Source organism: Plectrocnemia conspersa, unplaced genomic scaffold (assembly GCF_051122295.1).
Source record: "Plectrocnemia conspersa isolate PC_06_02 unplaced genomic scaffold, ASM5112229v1 ptg000001l, whole genome shotgun sequence".
In the NCBI taxonomy this organism is placed as follows: Eukaryota; Metazoa; Arthropoda; class Insecta; order Trichoptera; family Polycentropodidae; genus Plectrocnemia; species Plectrocnemia conspersa.
The window spans coordinates 830,899-851,830 of NW_028277165.1; positions in this window are offsets into that span (position 1 = coordinate 830,899).

Below are 20,932 nucleotides of genomic sequence, written 5' to 3' on the forward strand. Positions count from 1 at the left end.
GAGAATAACGTTGGCCATAAAACGAGCATTTCGCACTATATATTTTATCATTTATAAAGGGGTCAGACAACTTTTTTTAATTATTACCACAAAACATAATTATGTACCGCGATTTTACTCCCTGGATAAATATAAGTAGCATAACGATTTAGATTGTTTTCGAGGCTAATAAATATATGTTTATAATTTATGAATTTTATAAGTTTTTGAAATTTAGGAACAAGTCATAAAAAGTAAATGTTGTATTTAAAAATAATAATAAAATCGACGACACCTAAATGAAAAAAAATTGCAACAGATAAAACAAGTTATCGAGAATTTGAGGCAGATGATATTTAACTAATATTTAAACATTAAAAAATCATAAAAATAATGTGTTGTATTTTTTTACGAACAAGTATTTCTAATGAGTTTGAAGGATTTGCATAGGCATTTCTTGAACAATGAAACACGCAATGAATTTTAAAACAAATCATATCACTAACTTGAAAATTGAGTACATAAATCGGTAAAAATTATGCAAATAACTTGACACTAAAAAAATAATAAGCATTTTTTTATAGCGATTTTTATACAAATAATTTTTCTTTTAATGCTTTAAAACCGTAATTATAATCTGAAACCCGTAAACTAAATCATATTCAATAATATAAACGATGGATTTAAATATCGAAAAGATTTCTCTCTTCTCGAAAACTTGTACAATATTATTTACATTAAATTAGTATTGTACCTTTGTATGTTATGATGCATGTTGAATCTCCCCCTCCTCTAAAATAAAATACATTATGTATGAGAAATACATAAAGAAATAATAATTATATAATATATGTTATATCAGATTGAAATAAAAATTTCGCCAATATTTCAATTATTTTTTATTATTATTTGTTTACTTATATACTACTTATTATTGTATTATACCACAATTATGCTTGTAAGTCATTCTAATACGTCATCTTATTTTAAAATAGCGGTCATTAAAAATATCTAAATAGGTCATAATTGTTCTATAATATAAATTAAAACAAAATAATAATTTTTTTCCATGTGTGTCCATGATAACCTGCTGTAGTTTTCATCCGTTTAAATTATTTCTCAACTTAATTCGTGTAAATATCTCAATTTAATAAATATTCTAAATCGAATATATTTGGTTCCACACGTTTAACGCAGTGGTGTACATACGCATGGGTTAATAGCCTACTCCCAATTCTTGCACTTGACCTAAAACTTGAACCTCTCCCACTGTCCATGCAGTGTGTCCTGGGTTGCTTTTTGAAGTGCACGATTGTCGCTGAAGATTTTGCTCGTTTACTTTATAATATCTATATAAACTCGATTTACGCGATATTTCCTGGAACGTATCTACCGCGTAAATCGAGGGATGAGTGTATGTACATTTGTACAATATGTGATAAATGTGCAATTGCAAAAATGTGCAAATTGCAATACAGATGCCGTATATCTTAACATTACTAATAGGTTTGTTTATGCGATAAAATTACAATATAAAAAAAACATACTACTAGATTATGTGGGAAATAAATGTACATAATACATACGTCTATGTTGAAGTAGACTCGATAACCATATCTCAAGATAATAGTATCACGAAACTCCTACATTGTGCATTGCATATGTGTTGAGCAAATACACGTGTGCTTTAATATCTTAGAATTCTAGTCGACATTGAATATGTGAAAAATATCTGGTCATTTAATCTGCGAGTTCTTCCCCTACGCCGCAGTGAGAACTCTCTCACAAAAGTGTCCATGGTTAGGAGCGATCATATGTTCCATTGTCCTAGTTTTTCAGTCGCTTCCGAGTGGGAATTCCGCAATCCCCCAGACGCATCTGCACATATCCTCAGGGGGGAAGATCACTCCCCGACTTCCTAAAAGGGTGAATGACCGTTTCAGCTAATCTCGGTCGTGTCTCGTGCCGTCTACAGCTGCAGCGGCCTGAAGCAGCTGTCTTGATGAACAACCCCAATTTTTCACCCCATTTTCGCACCCCAATTTCGCGAAACCCCCCCATTTTGATTAAGAAAGCTGCGAATCCAAGATGCTCGCTGTACAAAGGGCTTGTCTGGCGATTTGACAGTTGTTCGCGCCGTTCAAGGGTCACAATCAGAAATAAATCTCTGAATTGCATTCGCCAAGCTGCATATTTTTTCTTCAAGCTGCTAGATGGGTTAATAGTCAATATTGGTTATTTTAAAGGTGAAATTTAATTCCTTATCATAACCAGAACTTAAGTTAAGATAACTTTAAAAGTAAAGGGTGATCCAACATTAGTTTCCGAACACACACAAATTTAAGGATATCTTCGGATTTTTTTTATTAATCGAATGCTATTTATTTTACATATTTGTAATATACATATTATTCTCCATTTGTGATTTTTTAAATTAAATTCTGATGCTCTCAATATTTTTTGTTATGTTAAATTATTTTGTACTCTTTTATTTAATTGTATTATTTTCTACAAAAATCATTACCATTGAATCAAATTCAAAAAAATATATAAATACAATATTTTTTATTTCTTCAGATGTGTACCTTAAAACAGTGAAAGATCTACCACCGTACATGTACGGCGATGCAGCTATTTATTATTTCTGTAGAAGGCGTTAAGCGATCCATTTCGTAAATGTGTTGTTGCAAACTAACATTTGACACTGTGGACAAGCGTGATTATTGACAGCTGTCATTTTTTGAACTACGCTATTAGTAAGTACACTTATCCCTCGATTTATGCGGTTAAGATTTTTTTTATAAATACTTCAAATCAAACAGTCGCCGTCGTAGTGAGAACGCTCCATCATTCACACTACGACAGCGATGATAGCATAAATATCGAAAGTACATAAAAACCGAATTTTGACTAATTGTTTTTGCGCTCTCTTATTGACCAAAATTCGGTTTGAATATACTTTGATCAATACTTAAAAAGAAAGATTTTAAAAAACAATCACCCTCCTAATATGAACGATCGGTAAATATATATTATATTTTTAAGTCAGAGTGATATACCAAAAAGCGGTCAAACCATAAAGCGTTGAAATGATTTCTAATAAAATATTTCGCGTGACGCAATATAGAAGAAAATAATGACAGTTAATGCATTAATTCGGTAGTTAAATATGTGTTATATTTAGTCGTAAAGAATGATATAAACGACTTGCTATATTTGTTTCTACATGGTTTCACTTTTACGTGGTTAAAAAATATTTTTTTAAATAGTCTAAATCATACATATTTGTTTCTAAACGGGTAGCGTTGCGATGTACAAACGCGATAGCTTATTCCTACTTCTTGCACTTGACCTACATCTGGAACCTCTTCCACTGCTAATGCAGTATGTCCAGTGCACGCGTGTCACTGAAGATTTTTTACAATTTTCAATCAACTGCGTAAATCGAGGGATGAATGTATACTATACTATTTATTTAAGTTTGGAATATTTCTCAATCGTATTGAACACTAAAATTACATCAAAATAAACAACGGTGTAATGGTACAATTTTCCACGACCGGTATGACTTATTATAACACCTGTTAAAATTTCTTTAAGTTTAATTAAATAGTCACCGACACCACAATTTTAAACAGCATACTCCCCAACCCAATATTTACAACAAACAAAATAATCTGTGTAATTGTATCTGGGTTGCAATTTTCATGTTATTTATATATATTTTTATCGATTGTTGTCAAGAAAACTGTACTTAATCCCTAAAATACAGCTGAATCAATTGTGTTATCTACTTTGTGCAAAGATAGGTTAAGGCATTTTAAAATAAAATTGGATTTTAAAGACATATTGAATAGAATAGCAAACAATATTTTTATGTAGGGCATGCATAACACAACCATAAATATTATTCTTAACTTATTAAAAAATATTGGTTTTAAATATATGGTTTTTTAAAAAGCGTTTTTTTATACATTTTATTTGTTGGTATATTAAATACGCATATTATTATAAAAAAATATTATTTTTAATATAAGTAGTAGCAAATGATCAATGGTGTATGTGAATTAAATATTTATTAAAAAAGTTACCCAGAAATCTATTATTATTATTATTATTATGTAAATAAATAGTTGATAATATAAAATATTTAGGAGTAATTGTGGATAAAAAATTAAATTTAAGAAACATTGTAATTACATATAAAAAAATAGAAAAATATGTATATTATCCAAAATAGAAAATATGTAAAGTATAAACACAAAAAATTACGATAGTATTGTATTGCCCTATTTTAATTAGAGTGCAACAATATTAGAAATGTTTTATAATTAGATAAAATGATGTTGGAAAAATTATAAAATAGGGCAATGAGAGTAGTCATAAATAAAAATACATTTACTAGTTGCGACAGTGACCACACTGTCGCAAATTTTATATGTCGTCTGGACGGCGGCCGTGAATGACGTCCGGACGGCCGCTTCTGTCACGTACAGCCGGCATATTTGCACGCAATTTTTAAATTGTCATATTATTAAAATTACGTTACTGATAATTATAAAAGTTTGTGTGAGCACTCACCAATACAATATCAGTGAAAACTTTTCGGTCGTAAATATTCAATTTACGCAAAATCTTTGTCGGCTTTTGCAAAATGCCACAAGGCATAAAAATGATACTTCGGAATACGAACACAACATCTGTGACTATCCTAGAATTTATCGCTATCGATTCTAAATAAGAATTCGTTATGGTGACATTTATATAAACCGATCTAGGGAAATACATAAGGATATTTTTTTTTTTCAACAAAATCAAGTACCACTAATTATTTTTTAATTATTTAATTTTATAAAAAAAAAATATAATAACGATATCTGTTAGAAGAATATACTATCAAAAATATAATTAATCCCTTTTGGTGCCCTAAAATATTCAAAGATGTCAGTAAGAGTCTGTTGAAGTTCCCGATTAGCATGTGGTATTATAACTTGACAACGTGACCACAATGCAGCGCTCGTCATGCGCGTTAACCATAGGACGCCTACGCGTATACTGAAATTGAACCGAGTTACTCGTTCTATCTCAGTTTGCGAAACACCATATAATTATCTCTCTCACTCTCGTCACTTAACACGCGAGAAGTATCTCACCGCTCGCTCTCAAAAAAGCAGCTCCGACTTCGGTCCATTTGCCGACAATGTTCGGAAGCACTCGAAGCTGGCCAAGTCGACTGAAAAACCACCACTTTACCTCCCGTTCTCGGTAACCTCGGACAACTTCCGAGAGATTTTAGAGCGGGCAGAACCGAACTCGACCGAAGTAACCCAAACCGTCCTTGGCCAAATTTGACCAACTTCCAGAGAGTGTAGTTCAGGCATTATAGTTTATTTCCATTGAAGCACAAATAAGTAAAATTAAGGACAAAAGTCAGATTAAGATTTAAAAATGCAATAACTATTTTTGGGTTACATATTATTTTAATTTTATTTTATATATATGTATGTTTGTATATATGTATGTATACATAAAAAACACATACAGTCATATAAAAGCTAATATTTTTTACAGACAAATAAAACACTGTATAATATTATGTTAATAAGAATAATAATGTGACTTATTGTTTAACGATCATTTACTGTTGCCTATTTTGATATATAGCAAATGAAGGTATGGAATTTATGTAGTTGAATCATGACAAATAATATATTAATTATCTGTCAAAAATAATATTTATGTAGATGGAAATTTCAAGTTTCTTTACCCCAATTAAGAGCTCGAAACCAGAACTGGTCCCTTTTTTACGTACAGTATCAAATTTTAATGAGCATGCACACACATTTATGTCAAAAACCTTCAACGTACCTAAAGAAAGATCTAGTAAGGTAGGTTTACTGTGTTTATATTCTTCTTCACACTAACTTTTAATCGATCTATGGAATTCCGAGAAAAAAATGCTTCAGGCCACAAAACGCAACCGTGAAGAAACATCGAACGTACATTTACACACGTAGATCTCCCATGCCTTGGAGGGTCTATTTTTTTTATTGTAGTTAAATATCTATAAAAGAAACCTTTATATCGAAGCGCCCATTCCCACACTGACCAATAAATTCATATCTTTTGTGAATTTTTGGTCTTTGATCTGCGCACGTAAATAGGTCGTCCGTGCTATCGGCAAAGAAGTTTTGCCATTCACTAATAATATAATTGTCGCATTTGATAAGCTACTTTATAAAAAAAATAATGAGTTCCATTGATAAATTTGGACTTATTTCTATTTTCAGATTAGATAAGAGACATCTTAGCGACGTTATGCATAGTCTCAAGGTTTCAAAAATAATTATGGCTTGATATGAACTTTTACATTCATAAAATATTTTAACTAGTGTCTTGAACCATTTTTTTTAATTAAAACTAACATGTAAAGAAAAATTATGAAAGCTGTGTATAAATATATTTAGTCGTTCAGATTATTCTGCTATCAATAACTTTTACTAATCGTTTCAATATAATATTAAGTGAAAAAATGATTGATATAAGATCAGATTCTCACAAGGTTCACCGCTCGTTGGCATCCAAATCGGAATCTTCGGTTACGTACTATAAAATTATATACCGAAGACGGTTGGTTACAAACAACGGCCTGGTGGTCCAAGAAATTGCTTCAAGCCCCTCGGAGCGACTAAAAAACGAACAAAACATACCGAGGAGACCCACATCGGTTTCATGATGCTCCTCGCGCTATGCATAAATCTCGTAGAGTAATTTTGGATGTACCCAGACGCAATGCTAACAGAATAACTGATGCACCCAACGGATAACTGATAAGAATCTTACTGGAGAAAATTTAACTAAAAATAAATATTCTTTTGACTTTTGTGTTGGGTAATAACAGTTTTATTTTATGCTTCAAGATAACCTTATTTTGACAATAATATTATGTATAATAATAATTCAATTTAGATATATACGTAGCTGTATTATTAGTTTATTCGCTTCTAAAACATTTTTAATAAAATTTTATGACTGATTAAAACATAATATGAAAAATAGTACATAATTAATTATAATATTAGTTTTGCGCTCTAGTTAATTATTACGAAATTTTAAAGTAAAATTTCTCTATAAAAATCAGTACAAAATATTGTAGTAAATTGTTAACAACGATTTAGTCAACGGTTATTCCTATAAATGATAAAATTGCCTATACAAAAAGCAGTGCATAATTTTACATATAAATCAAGTAACTGCTTCAATAAAAAATAATATTAAGTTTAATCCCATCGGTATAATGAATGTATCAAAAAATATTAAAAAAATAATAAAAAATGCGTATACCATAAAAAGTCTAATAACAACTACAAATCATTGCAAATACAATAATATTTTGTAAAAAAATCGTCAATTTTATATATGAAAACTCTATTTTACAAAATAATATCAACTCCTCAATATGATTGTATTGGTTTAGTGTGCGTGTTTTTTGGATAAAAAGTTGAAGCTGTGGCGCACGCTGGTGTATGGGATATAACGATAACATATCGACACTAAATTTTTTTTTATATAACTTATATATGTATTATATTAGTCAATCTAATCTGCTATTTTATTTCAAAATGGCAGTTATTCTAAAAATAAATAAATCATAAATTCTTTAAAAAAAATCTTGGAAATAAAAGTAGAGATAAAAACCATTTAAAAATAGAAATAAAAATGTATAAAAAAAACTTTTTTAAGAAAGAGAATAAATAAAGAGTTCATAAATTAAAAAATTAAAAAACGTTTTTGTACTCTATATATTTTTGTATATTATGTCACTCCATTAAAAATGTTATGCCACAAAGAATCAACAACTCAATTTAAGTTAAATTATATTTTATCAGCTTTTAACATACATATATCAAATGCTACAGTTTTTAATAAAAATAATGATTAAAAACTCATAGTAATTAATAAAAGTCTGCTTTAAATCCAAAATATATTGTGTATACAAATACAAAAAACATCATTTTTGTGATTTATTTATTAAGTAAAATGTATATCTAAAAATTAAACCATATAAGAAAAAACTATCAATATAGCTTAAATCGACATATAACTTGCTTCTAACTTAAAGCAATAAATTATTATTAAACTTTTGTTAAATTTATTCACTATGAAGATATTTCTGGTTTTCTAGCGTTCAAACTAAATAAGTCAATAGGTATTTGATGTGTGTTTGTACTATGTTTGGCAAAGAATCGTAAGAAGAAGCCGATCGCAAAGTCAAATAAGATCATCATCAAAGAGAGCCTAGGAATCAACATAGAACGTCTATTCCGATGATGGCTTTATTGAATATACATCTGAAATCATCGTGTAATTTTACATATGCATCATCTTTGTGGCAAAAATCTCGTACAGGGTAATCAATCCTATTCTAATAATAACATAGTAGTACATATGTAGATGCACGTATAAATCTGTTGGAGTGTAATCGCAGAGCAATTTCAGTGACGTGACGTCCGACGTCTCGTCCAAAGGGGACTCTCCAGACTCGAAGGAATTACAGTAATTGTTACCGAGAGAGTGATATCTCAAAACCTGCCGAGGCAGCCAACGGTCGAATCGGTGAAGTAGAATGGTAGAGGCTTCCTGTTTCCTCGGCGCGCGGGATGTAAACCCGACACCACACTGTAAACCTGTTCCCAGCTCTCTCGGCTCTTCTCAGTCTCGCTAATGTCCATCTCGGACCCACATTATCTCTAATCCTTTCACATTATTCAACTCTTATTGCTCGACAGCCTCGAAACAATTTTTTTCACGAGGATGATAGGCGGACCTGCCGCGTCGGACCTAGGCCGCCGAGGATCTAATTGTGGTGTGAGAAAAAAACCTATTCAAACGCACCCGATGTGTAGATGTGTGGAGATTCCAACGAGTGGGCGGTTCAATGGATGATCAACTTAGAAAAAGGTCCGGGGTTCAATAAAATTTGTGGTTGCTGTGTAACAATCGTTTATGCAAGTAAACCTAAACAATGGATAGCTTCTACGCTACCTCTACAATTCAAATGTGATAATTCTCTCTTATTAACTGAGGAATGTTATTCAAGGTTGAATGCCTAAATTTGATTATGAAATCTATGTTCATATCAATATATGTATGCAATGAACATACATATGATTCATATGCAAAGAACATACATATGTTAAACGCAGTTATTTAGACGTTTACAAATTGATTTGCATTTTTATAATTTAAAACAAGAATACAAATGGATATGTTATTTCATGTCACTCATTATTAGCTATATTACGACTGCTATATATAAAATTAAGCTATGATTTTTACTGTTAATAATATTATTAAACATATATGTAAAGCATTGTGGGCATCATTCCAAGTCAATTAAAATATATACCGAAAGACATGACAATTCACGCATTAATGAATTGATTCAATTTACTGTTATATATATGGCCTTTATGGGAAATCGAAAACGCTGCACTCTAATGTTTTCTAACCCTAAAGAGTATGACTTCGCAGCCAAAATGGTAATAATTTATTAGTTAAAAATACATACTGCGACAAGCTATGATGTTCGTTATTCTCCGAGCGGTGGTGGAGAAGCTGGCTGAGGGATGATGTCAGTGGATGATCTTCAGAGGTCTTGTAATTGTGGCGGCGACAGTGCAGTGAGGTTGCTTCCTATCTGATGCAGTGCTAGTTTGGTGGAGTTCCTCTCTGGTCTCTTGAAAGTATTAAGTATTATTAATTTAAGGTTAAAAAGCTAGTTGACGAATTACAACTATGCAGCGACCATCCAGCCAATTGCTGCACTCGTTTCTTCAACAAATATGTATATGTATATGTATACGCTTCTAGAAAATGACATTTGCTTAATGGACATCTTTCCGAGGCTAATTGTATAACGGGAATATTGTAGCTTTACATTGCTTTTTGTCTTCTGGTAATATATTGTTTCCCGTGACTGTTTCACAACAAAGAAATATCCTTTCAATGCAGCAGAGAATAATTGCGTATTATTTACGTGAAGCCATTTTTTCTAAACGTAACGAGGGCTTTTGTGTGGTCCCATCCTTTACATTATATTGTCTAATTCATCATTATTATCATCCTGCGCGAGTTTTAAGAATAAGAACCCCCAAAGTGAATCAGTTTTATTAAAAAATCTCAAACCCTTCTCGAAATTTTCTATGGTAAACTTTGGATCTGGAAGCTGAGCAGACTTACAGAACACTCCCCTAAGAGACTAATACGATTTCTAAGAAGTACATAAAAACTGAATTTTACCCAATAGAAGAGCGCAAAAAACAAGTATCACGTCTTAGAAGTCAAAAATCCACATCAAAAGCAATAGCAACAGAGAACAACTATTCACCTCGAACAAGAACAATTTACCGCTCTGGTACCAACAAAACCAGCGTTTGTAAAAATGTCAACTACCCCAGAAGTCATCCCATCAGCCGCTTCATGGAACTTGTCGTGGGGTATAATTCCCCGGTGATGGGTTGCTCCGAGGCGACCTTGATGCTGTGTTTAGTCTTGGAGAATCTGTGATATTCAGTGGAGACTTCAATGCGAGACACATGCACTGGGATTGTCCGGTGCGAATCGATTCGGTAAATTAATCTTTAATTATTTACGCGACACGGACAGTGTGTAAATTTTCTGAAATCCCCGACGCATTATCCTACTAACCACACCGTCAATTCTGGATATAACGTAGGTCAAGCGTAACTCCCGGATTTCAAATATGCACTGCATACAGGCTCTGTCTTCGGATCACCTTCCAGTGTTCTACATCTACGTTATACGGTGAGGTCTAGTTGGTGTCTGATTAAATACCTAGGTATGCACTTGGAGTCCAGACTTAAATTCAACAAACATATGTATAACTGAACTCCGGTCAAAAAGGCTTAGCGCCATTACTGCTCTGGAATCAATATTTAATAGAAAAAGCGCGCTAAATTAAACCATACAAATAATATATATTACACCGTTTTATACTAACCTTAAAAAACATTGTTATTTTATTATAAAATGAAACAAAAGAACACATTTATACTAATGTTTACAAACAATTTTTAGAGGAGTGAAGCGCACCTGATTTTTGCCTCGGATCCAGAGTTTCCATATTATAGAGAGATATATTTTTTACGGAAATCTTTTAAAGTTAAAAGACACGTCGATCGATATTAATGGAATGGATATATAGTATAATAGACATTATTGTCGTATTTATAATAAAAATAATATTTTTTTAAATAAGGATAAATGAGAGGCACATAGTATGACGTGCTTATTCGACGAAAGTGGACCAATGAAACGCTTTTGGTAAATGCTGCTAACTGACTGTGATTTCTGAACAGTGTTATAAATATATATATACATATATATTTGGTCTTATTCAGAGGCGTCACGCATGTTTTGGTCAACATACGGTACATAGTTGATGACATCTTGTTTTAACACATTCTAATTAAATAGTGGAATATATTTTGTTCTGAGAGACATTATCGTATATTTGTGTAGCATATGGTCTTGCGTTTCCGAATTTAATAAAAAGACCTTCCTCAGCTCACTTAAAAAAATAAGAAGAGTCGCAGAATTTCATCAAAGACATAGACCAACCACAGGATATACCAACGTGGCGCAAAATAACAACATATACTTGGTGGCAGTGGTGGGTTTAATCGAAACCCGACGATTACTCGCCGAAATGACGTCTTCTTGATTTCTTCACGTTTTTAATAAACATTATATTATACATAAAGAAAATCTTTTATTCTGGGGGACATTATCATATAGCATCCCATACCATGCGGTCCGTCAGGACACTGATAATATCGATTTACCCCATAATAATTATCTTTGCTGTTTTGTTTTTGCTGATTTAATATAATTGAGATGCAATTATTTTGTTGTGGCGTAATTTGTTAATTGCAGGAATCGAGTTAAATGAACATTTGTTTATAGTGAAGTAATCAATGTAAACAAGGAATTGATTTTTGCATCATCTGCGTGAACGATGCGATGAATCGATAAAGTAATCTTGTTACTCGATACCGAGAACAATAAGGTACTGTTGGCTCGTGAAATCCATTAAAGATCGTCACATGTTAAACATACATATATATAATATAAAGGAAGAAAATAAAGAGACAGACACATGCATCGGAGAGAAAGAAAGTGAAGTCAGAGCCAATACAAAGTCTACTCATTTACAAGTCGTTCGCTCAATAAATTTCTCCTCCCGGTTCTTATCAGTTTGATATGAATACCTTAAACCCTTCTCGTAACTACCACTTTGAACTTAGAAGCTGAGAAGAGTCGCAGTTTTATCGAATACTTCAGATCCTCCTATAAATCTTCACAATCAGAAGATTCATCAACGACACGTTAATGAAAATACATAAAATAACATAGTAATCATCGACACTTAAAATACATGCATACATTTTTGTCAGTTAACATATTTCTGTTTAAATATAGTAACTATCGCCTCAGAAACATTCTCATACACATTAAATTTGATTAAAATCAATTGATAAAATTGTGGTCAAATTTTTTTCTGAACGGTCATCTCAGCGGCGAGCGACAGCAATTAATTTTTATATGATCTAAGCATCTGCTCTACGAGTTTAGGAAAAAAAATGAAAATTTACATAATAGTATTTATCAAGACTGTAAGAATAATTTCTACTACATAGAAAAAGTAACCTTTAAAACCATGCGTAACCAACGGCGTGTGAAGCCTCAAAGTCGGACTTGAGCACGAAACGGAAACGATACGCAAGTCGAATCGGAAATTGCTCGTTTTTATGGACATTCATAAGACCTAACCTTGACTCGATATCGCGGTTAAACCTCAAGTATTTAGCGATTCAAATCAAAGTGTTATGAAACGTCATATGTCGAAAAAACTAGTTTTGGAGAAGGGGGGAAAATATTGAAGAAATTCGAAGTAGCAGAAGACTAGATTCAATCTTGACCTTCGAGTCTAAATGTGGCCTATGACGAGTCCTCAATAACCAAACAAACAAAACTAACCCGAGTTTAGTTTATCGCGGGCGATAAACCAAACGAGACAGTTCAAAGATCGCGAATCTGCTTTTGTACATCATCTTCTTGATCGTTCTTTGCAAAAGAAGCTTCCCAGGATCGAGATGTGAAGACGTGCGAGACCGAGACGAGATTACCTGGGAATCCCTCGAAGGGTCATTAAAGGGTCAAAGTAGTTAGCGATAAAAAAGTGACCCAAAATTATAGTAGATATTAATCTAGATTGTAGACCCAAAGGGGAGTAATTCACCCCGCGTATGTCGCGCAACGATTCAGTATGGTGCAGTGTGTGGGTATATCGATCCGTTGAAAAACCGTTAAAAGTCATTCCTGCGGCGCGGGCGAGTTTGAGGATCGCTGTTGTTCGATAACGGTCGTTCTCGTGCGTGACTTTTTATTTTATCCTCTCGATCATATGTACAATATGTGTTTATATTAATAATTTTAATTAAAATTTTATAAGCACTACATAAAAAAATTACCTAATAATGTTATAAATACAATATCATGATTTTTCCCAATCAAATATACACCTTATTCATGCGTAACGCGTGAAGTTAGTCGCAAGCAAAATTATACATATTTTAATGTAAAATATATAAAAACATACAGCACAAAGGTGTTTGTCCACTAATAAAACCAGCTATTTTTTTCTGTGGATTATCCTATGAATACTCTCATATGTAGCCACACCTTAATAGTATCAAATTTTATACTCCCAGCTACTCTAGTATTTAATATATCTATTATGTATATTTATTATTAAAATTTATAGTATTATACTATTAATTTCGCCAATTAATTTTTTATTTATTATACATAAATATGAAACTTTTTTTTAAAATATATTTCGTAAAAATCCCAGAGAAGTTCGTTAGCCAGCCTAACCCGCCATCTTGTTTTAAAATAGCGGCTATTGAAATTATTTAAAAAATGGTAACACCGTTAAAAAATCCAAATCGAGGTATAAAATACTTTGAAGTAAAAACAATTTTTTTTTACATTTTTTAAATTTGTGTAGATTTTTGAGGACATGATTACTGTTAACTGTAGTATATTGAGAAAAAATATAGAGAACTTTTTAAATATTTTTTTTTTAATAAATCTTCCGTTGTAACCTGCCAAGCGTAAGCCCAATGCGTTACAACGGTGTAAATCTGTACCCACTGAATAAGTCAATCAGATATAATGAATACCTACAAAGTAAGTATTAACCAACAGACTGAAAGTCTGGGAATCTGTGACACCTATATTAATAATTATTATGTGTAATATAATTTTTAACTAATAGATGTTACTGCAGCTGGGGCCTGTTTTTTAATAATAGCGCATTTTTTTTAATTACAAATTGAGGCTCGAACCTGCAACCTCAGAGTTACTAGTCTGAGATGTTACGGACTACGCTATTCCGTTTTTAAATAAAAGATAAATCAGAATATTTATTCCTTAGCCAGTCTAACCCTCCATATTGTTGAAAATGGCGGCTATTGAAATTAATAAAAAAATCAAACGTCGGGAAATAAAAATCTTAGAGAATAAATAGTGAAATATAAAAAAATTCAAATACAAATAGAAGAAAATTAAAATTTAAAAACATGATTTTTAATTTATTTGGATTTTGAGTATTTTAAAAATATTGCCATATTTTTTATTATTAAAATATATAAAAACAATATTTAACAAGATTTTTTTCAAAAATTTACTTTGTTAATATTTTGGCAAAGTTCACTAACCTGATCCGCAATTTTGTTAATGTAAGGTAAATCATCGGATTTTTCTTTGGAGAGTTATTCATAAGGTGTTCACTGTTCTGTCCAACAGTAATACACAAATATTTCGTTCTATAAAACATCACTAATTTATTTTTCTTATTGCTTTATATCTTCTATTCTCTATCAATGGTATACATGCAGCAATTGAGAGTCCAGAATATTTTTTATGCAGATGACCTGAAAATGTTTCAGAGTATTAGCACAAACGCGGATTTGCAGTAATCAGTAATTATAATCTCCCAAACACGACAGAAATTGAAAAATAATGGAGTTCATACATGATTCGATTCCAGTTCTTCCTTACTTATATCACTAATGAAATGTTTGAACTATTTTGTATAAAGGCCAACATGATGCATTTGGGGTTAAGCCATGATCTGAATTGTAATAAATTTTAGTTTAAACAATGCTTGTATAAAGGTGATTGGGCAAACAAAACGTTAGTAAAGTCATCACTTAGCAACATATAATAATAATCTCAAAATAGCCACGCAGGCTTTCAAAAGTCATAGCAACATTTACAACAACCTTCATTCACGCCTAGAAACAATAATCATGGAATTTTTGTACGTATCTTTTTCCTTTATTAAACGATTGCCCACAAATAGCCCACCTGTAAGTTATACGCCTTCACCAACGGATTGTATACAGGAGGCAGATTTAAATAATAATGCTATTGGTTTTAAATTGCCTTTCTCTCCCATTTGTCAAAGTTTCATCCAAGTGCCAGTATAAAATACTGAGTCACAGCAACACACGCCCATTATTCAACTGACCATGACGAACCAGAGACAAGAGAGACTCTTTCAAAACTAGTACTCGATGCTTGTATTTCAGTACAATCTATAATAATGTACAATAAACTGTATATCAAACAGCTATTTCGACATCTGATACATGATACTACTCTATTGCTCTAATAGTTTACATCCATGTTTATGACATATTTGTATGATATTGAGATTACTAATTATTTGATACGAAATATTTTAATGGAAATATGTTTAAATTTAAATTCATATTTATAAAATATGTGAAAATTACTATCATAAATTTGTAAGTTTCCACTCCAGTGAAAAAATATATTAAAGCACTATGTCACAGATGCCATCTCACAGATATGTCACTTTATGTATTATTTTTTGGAAAGTATTTTACAAGAAAAAAATACATAAAAAAATTGAAAAATAAAAATATAACTAATACACATGTATACTGCATTATATAGTGTTTATTTTTGCACATTGCAAAAAAAATGTACATAAATGGAATTTATACATAAAATCTCGAATTCCAAGATTTACAAAATATAAAGTCTCGATCCACGGGATTCCAAAAAGTGACGAGAATCATAATATGTATGTCTTAAAATATGTGCGACTGAGCAAATATTACGCAATCAATTTCAATGAAACTTGCAGTAATGTTTATAGAAACTAACTTACCTTAGATACCAAAACGATGAGATATTGACCACAAAATATGTTCCTAAATAAAAATTCCATGTAGTTTACATATTCCCTTCCCGTATGATATTCTATCAACATATCCGGCGTAGTAGGTAACGGAATATCACTACATACATACATATATCCATTTCTTAGTAAAGCTTGTATAGCTCTGAATAAACATCCTCAATGAATGAGTAAAAATATTATGAAGAAAATAATCGTTAAAAATGAATTAATGTTATTAATTAAAATGAAATTGTTAGTCAGAAACTAAACAGTGTTTCTCAATCTTTTTATGTATGACAAATATTTTTTATGTTCATCTGTGTCTCGTCTTTTTTAGATATGATAGATTTTATTTTAGAAAATAGGCAGTTATCGTGCCTTCAAATTTGTGATATACCACAATATTGATGTTTACTTATTTATGTATTTATATTTTATTTTAATTTAATTTATAAATTAAAACGTTTTTAATCTCTTTACTTTTTTCTAAAGTTTTCTAAAGTTTTATGGCGATATTGATAAGACTACACCAGTTATCATTATCTCAAAAACCCACATAAATAACAAAAAAAAAACAACTTGTTTTGACGAAGTTGAAGATTATTTTATTTTTTATTTATATCCGCCATTTTGAAATAAGATGGTGGATGAGGTTGGCTAACAAATTTACAAGATATATTTTTAGAACATGTTTCATGATGATATCATTAAAACTACGACAGCTATCGTGTTCCCAAAACTCACATAAATGACCAAAATTTTAATAAAAACAACATTATTTTATTTTATATTTTTAAACGTTTTTTAGCTTTTACTATTTTCCGATTTTTAACGATGTTACGATTTTTTGAAACAAAATGGCTGGCTAACTAATTTAGCCGAGATATTTATAAGATTTATTTTAATATAAAGTTTCATGTCGATATGCCAAAAGCTATTAGATAGAAAGAGATATTATAACTATTCTAACTATATCAGTATTATTTTCACACAAACTACAATTTAATTAGTATTGTTTTAATAGTTTATTATGATTTTAATTATTATTATTTACAGTATGAAAGTTCACAGTGAAGTTTAAAATTCAATAATCTCGGAACGAGAAAAAACTGATATAACACGTTTCTTCAGTATACCCTTCAATTCAGCTGTTGAGTTGCATTACTTTTACATACATCACTATGTTGAGCTATTCGTTGATTTTTTAACGGCTACTATGCTATATCTAAATAAGCCAAGAGTTTGAGAACTGCCGAGAGCCAACTTTCAATTCGATAACGACCGTTCTCGTGCGTGACCATTTTTTCTCGCTTTGATCAATCCTCAGAAAAAGCATCCACAAAGCGAGAAATGGCGCCAAAATTTAGCAAGTACTTATTCAGTCACCATACAGAATACAACTTTATCATCTAAGACCAATGAAGGTGTTCTATTTTTTCTCTGGCTATTTTTCTCTCGAGATGAATGAATGGTTCGATCACCTTTGTGCAAATTTCCGGTTGGATCTTTGAGCGTCGGCGAATTCCTTTGCGTCCGTTAAACATTTGGCCAACAAGCAAATAGGACCTGTACGATGGGAAACAGACTTTGAGTGCTCGTTCTTAGTAAAAGGTAAAAATGGCGCTAAGGAATAGTGCAAAGACTGCGTGTGTCATACTATTCGAGGAGGCCCTTTCAGGAATGCTAAATATAACATTTTAATGCTTGTATAAATAGCGAGAGACTTGTAACGGCCGTTGCTGTCGTAAATGCTTATGTATAATACATACATATGTATACATACTTTGTTTATCACTTCCAAGTAAACCATAAATTAATCTTGAGTATAAAATCAAATCTGTATAAGCATCTAAAATTAAATATTTTTTTTTGGTTGACGAATCAAAAAAAGGTGCATGTGTGATTTTTTAATTGAAAGTTAAATTATGTAAGTTACACAGAGTTAATAACCATTTTTTTGTAACACTAAGGTTTAAGAGAATCTTCTAGATTCTATAATTAACTTTGGCGGGAATCTCTTACTGCTGTCATATAAATTATTAAGTGGAAGTAAGATAAAGTCAGATGTAAGATAAAGCACAATTGCACTTAAAGAAAATCCGGCTTAAATATATGTATTCTGTCAAATATTATCTGAATTGGACATATCCATAAAACCTATCCCTGTTTTGTGAATATATTGTAAAATAAACTTGCAAAATATAAACTGTTTCTAGAGACATCTCTTGTTCAGAACCGAAATTATTGTAGTTCTTGCTAATATTTAATTATGCAATTATTTTTGTAATTAGTTATGAGTGTTATTATTATATCAGCGGCTCTCATTTTTTCAACCAGTTAATGGAAAATAGTTTATTTAATATCTGAAACATTATTAGAACTTTGTATGCATGAGACGAGAATCACCGTTTCGCAACGCCTGTCGATTAAAAGCGGGAGACGAAGACGAAACTCTTTTTGTACTGTGATGTTGTAATTTTGTTGACATACATATTTACTATTTAGAGCGGTAGTCTACTTTACTTCAACGACAGTATACGAACTTTTTTTCAACTAAAGTCACTATTTTTATAAGATTCTTATTTCATCCCTAAATATTTAGCTTCCAAAACCAGAAAATCCACCCAAATAATTTTATAAAAATTTAATTTGTAGAGAGCGCAAAAAACAATTATACATTCTCAGAAGTCAAAAATTCACGTCAAAAGCAATAAAATTTCAACTTCTGCGAAGTGATAATTGTTTTTGCACCTTCCTATGGACCAAAACTCGGTTTAAATACACTTTGATTAATACTCTCACATCAGAAGTCCGTAGTAATATCAATAAGAATAGCTATTATATTGTTAAAATATAGTGTAATATTGAAGTGCAGACTAACTATGGGGCGATATGCCTGTCTGTGCTTCTAATATCGCTTTTTTCCTCTAAGAGATGAGTTGGCTTAGTTTGTATTTTGACCTAATGAAAGTTCTAAAAGCATAATTAGTTTTTAATTAATTGAATAGCAAATGGACGTTTCGCAGCAGTCATATTGAGATCGGGGCAAATGCCCCGACCTTCCCCTTCCAAATGATCTCCCTGTCTGTACGGCCGTGTTCTAACTCATATATCTATAAGAATTGGGGAAGACCAATGTTCCTTCCAGTCCTCAATAATTTTACCAATGCCAATGATTCAGGGTGGAACCAAACTCTTTGTTTTTGTTTAATGCATATATAATATACAATGGTTGCATACAAAATACATTAATGGTGTAATAAATCACGTTTCTTGCATTTTAAATTGTTTTATAGCGCAGTACATAGTGTAACAATAAGAAATCAATACATCAATCAGTCAATAGAATCGGTATTCTAAAATATGCACCGTTTTAGGTGACTTGAATTAACATAGCAGTTTAGTTTGTAACTAACACTTCCTATTTATGGATTAGAATTTAACATAAGCTCTTAAGGGTTAGGTTTAAAGAACCGCATCGTGACATATACTGAACTTTATAAGTTAGATTGAAGTTAACTTCCCTTGACTCAAACTAACTTCTACGCTGAAGAATTTTCATAGATAATTTTTAAGTAAAACTGTTTCTCTTTTTTCTTGTAAAATACACATCAGCGTTATTTTTTTTTTTTTTTTTCAAAAATCATGCTTTATAATATTTTTTAAAGTTTAATATTAAGTAAACATAAAATTTACATTGAAAGAGTTGTTTGAGCCCTTCATATATTTTATATTCACATAAGTTACAATTCATATTTGAAATCAAACTATATAATACATATAAGTTTTGGATGTAAATTTTGGTGGGAATCTTTAGTACTGTTTATTAATTATTTAGTGATAAAGCATGAAAAATATAATACAAAGTAAAAAATCTAATCTGTTATATGTTCTTCTAGATAAAATCAATTAAATCAAAATTCTTTATATTATTATAGACAAATTATGATAGTAAATTTTTTATGGGATTGCATTAAATTATTGCTGATTTTTTTATATTGATAAGGGAAACATTTAGATTTTAGATAGCATCCTTACCACAATTTAACCTTTTTTTTACCGAAACTCAGTAAGTAACATGAGGCGACCTGTCTAGTCATATATTTCAATAGAGAAGTAGTTGAAGTAAACAATACACTGGCAAATAATAGACCTTTCAAAAATAAATATAAAAGGAAATACAGGTAAAGTGACAAAAAAATGGTCATAAATCTTAATGTGGAACACACAATTAACAGAATAATGTTGTTTACAGTTGTCATTACTTTCTTATTGTAAAATATAATATAATAATGTAATAAAAATACACGCTTTTACTAAAACAGTGTTCCTGAAAGTTTTTTTTAACTGCTCACCAGAAAATTTGAACTATATAAAAAATTAATGAATCAGTGTTGTAAATAATTAGTAGTGTTTTTCTGTTTTATATCTAAAAGATAAGGAGACGAAGAAAAAAACAAGCTCTTTGTGGCATATAATTTGTTCTAGTTATTACTTTTACAAAAAAAGTAAAATCAAAAAATTGAGAAACACGGTGTGGTTTCCAAATAATTTAATATGCTTGTGTTGTATCATATAAATATATACATTTTAAGTGTATTTATATTATTGGTTGTTAAATTTTTCCTCATAATAATTTTCTTCCTTCAA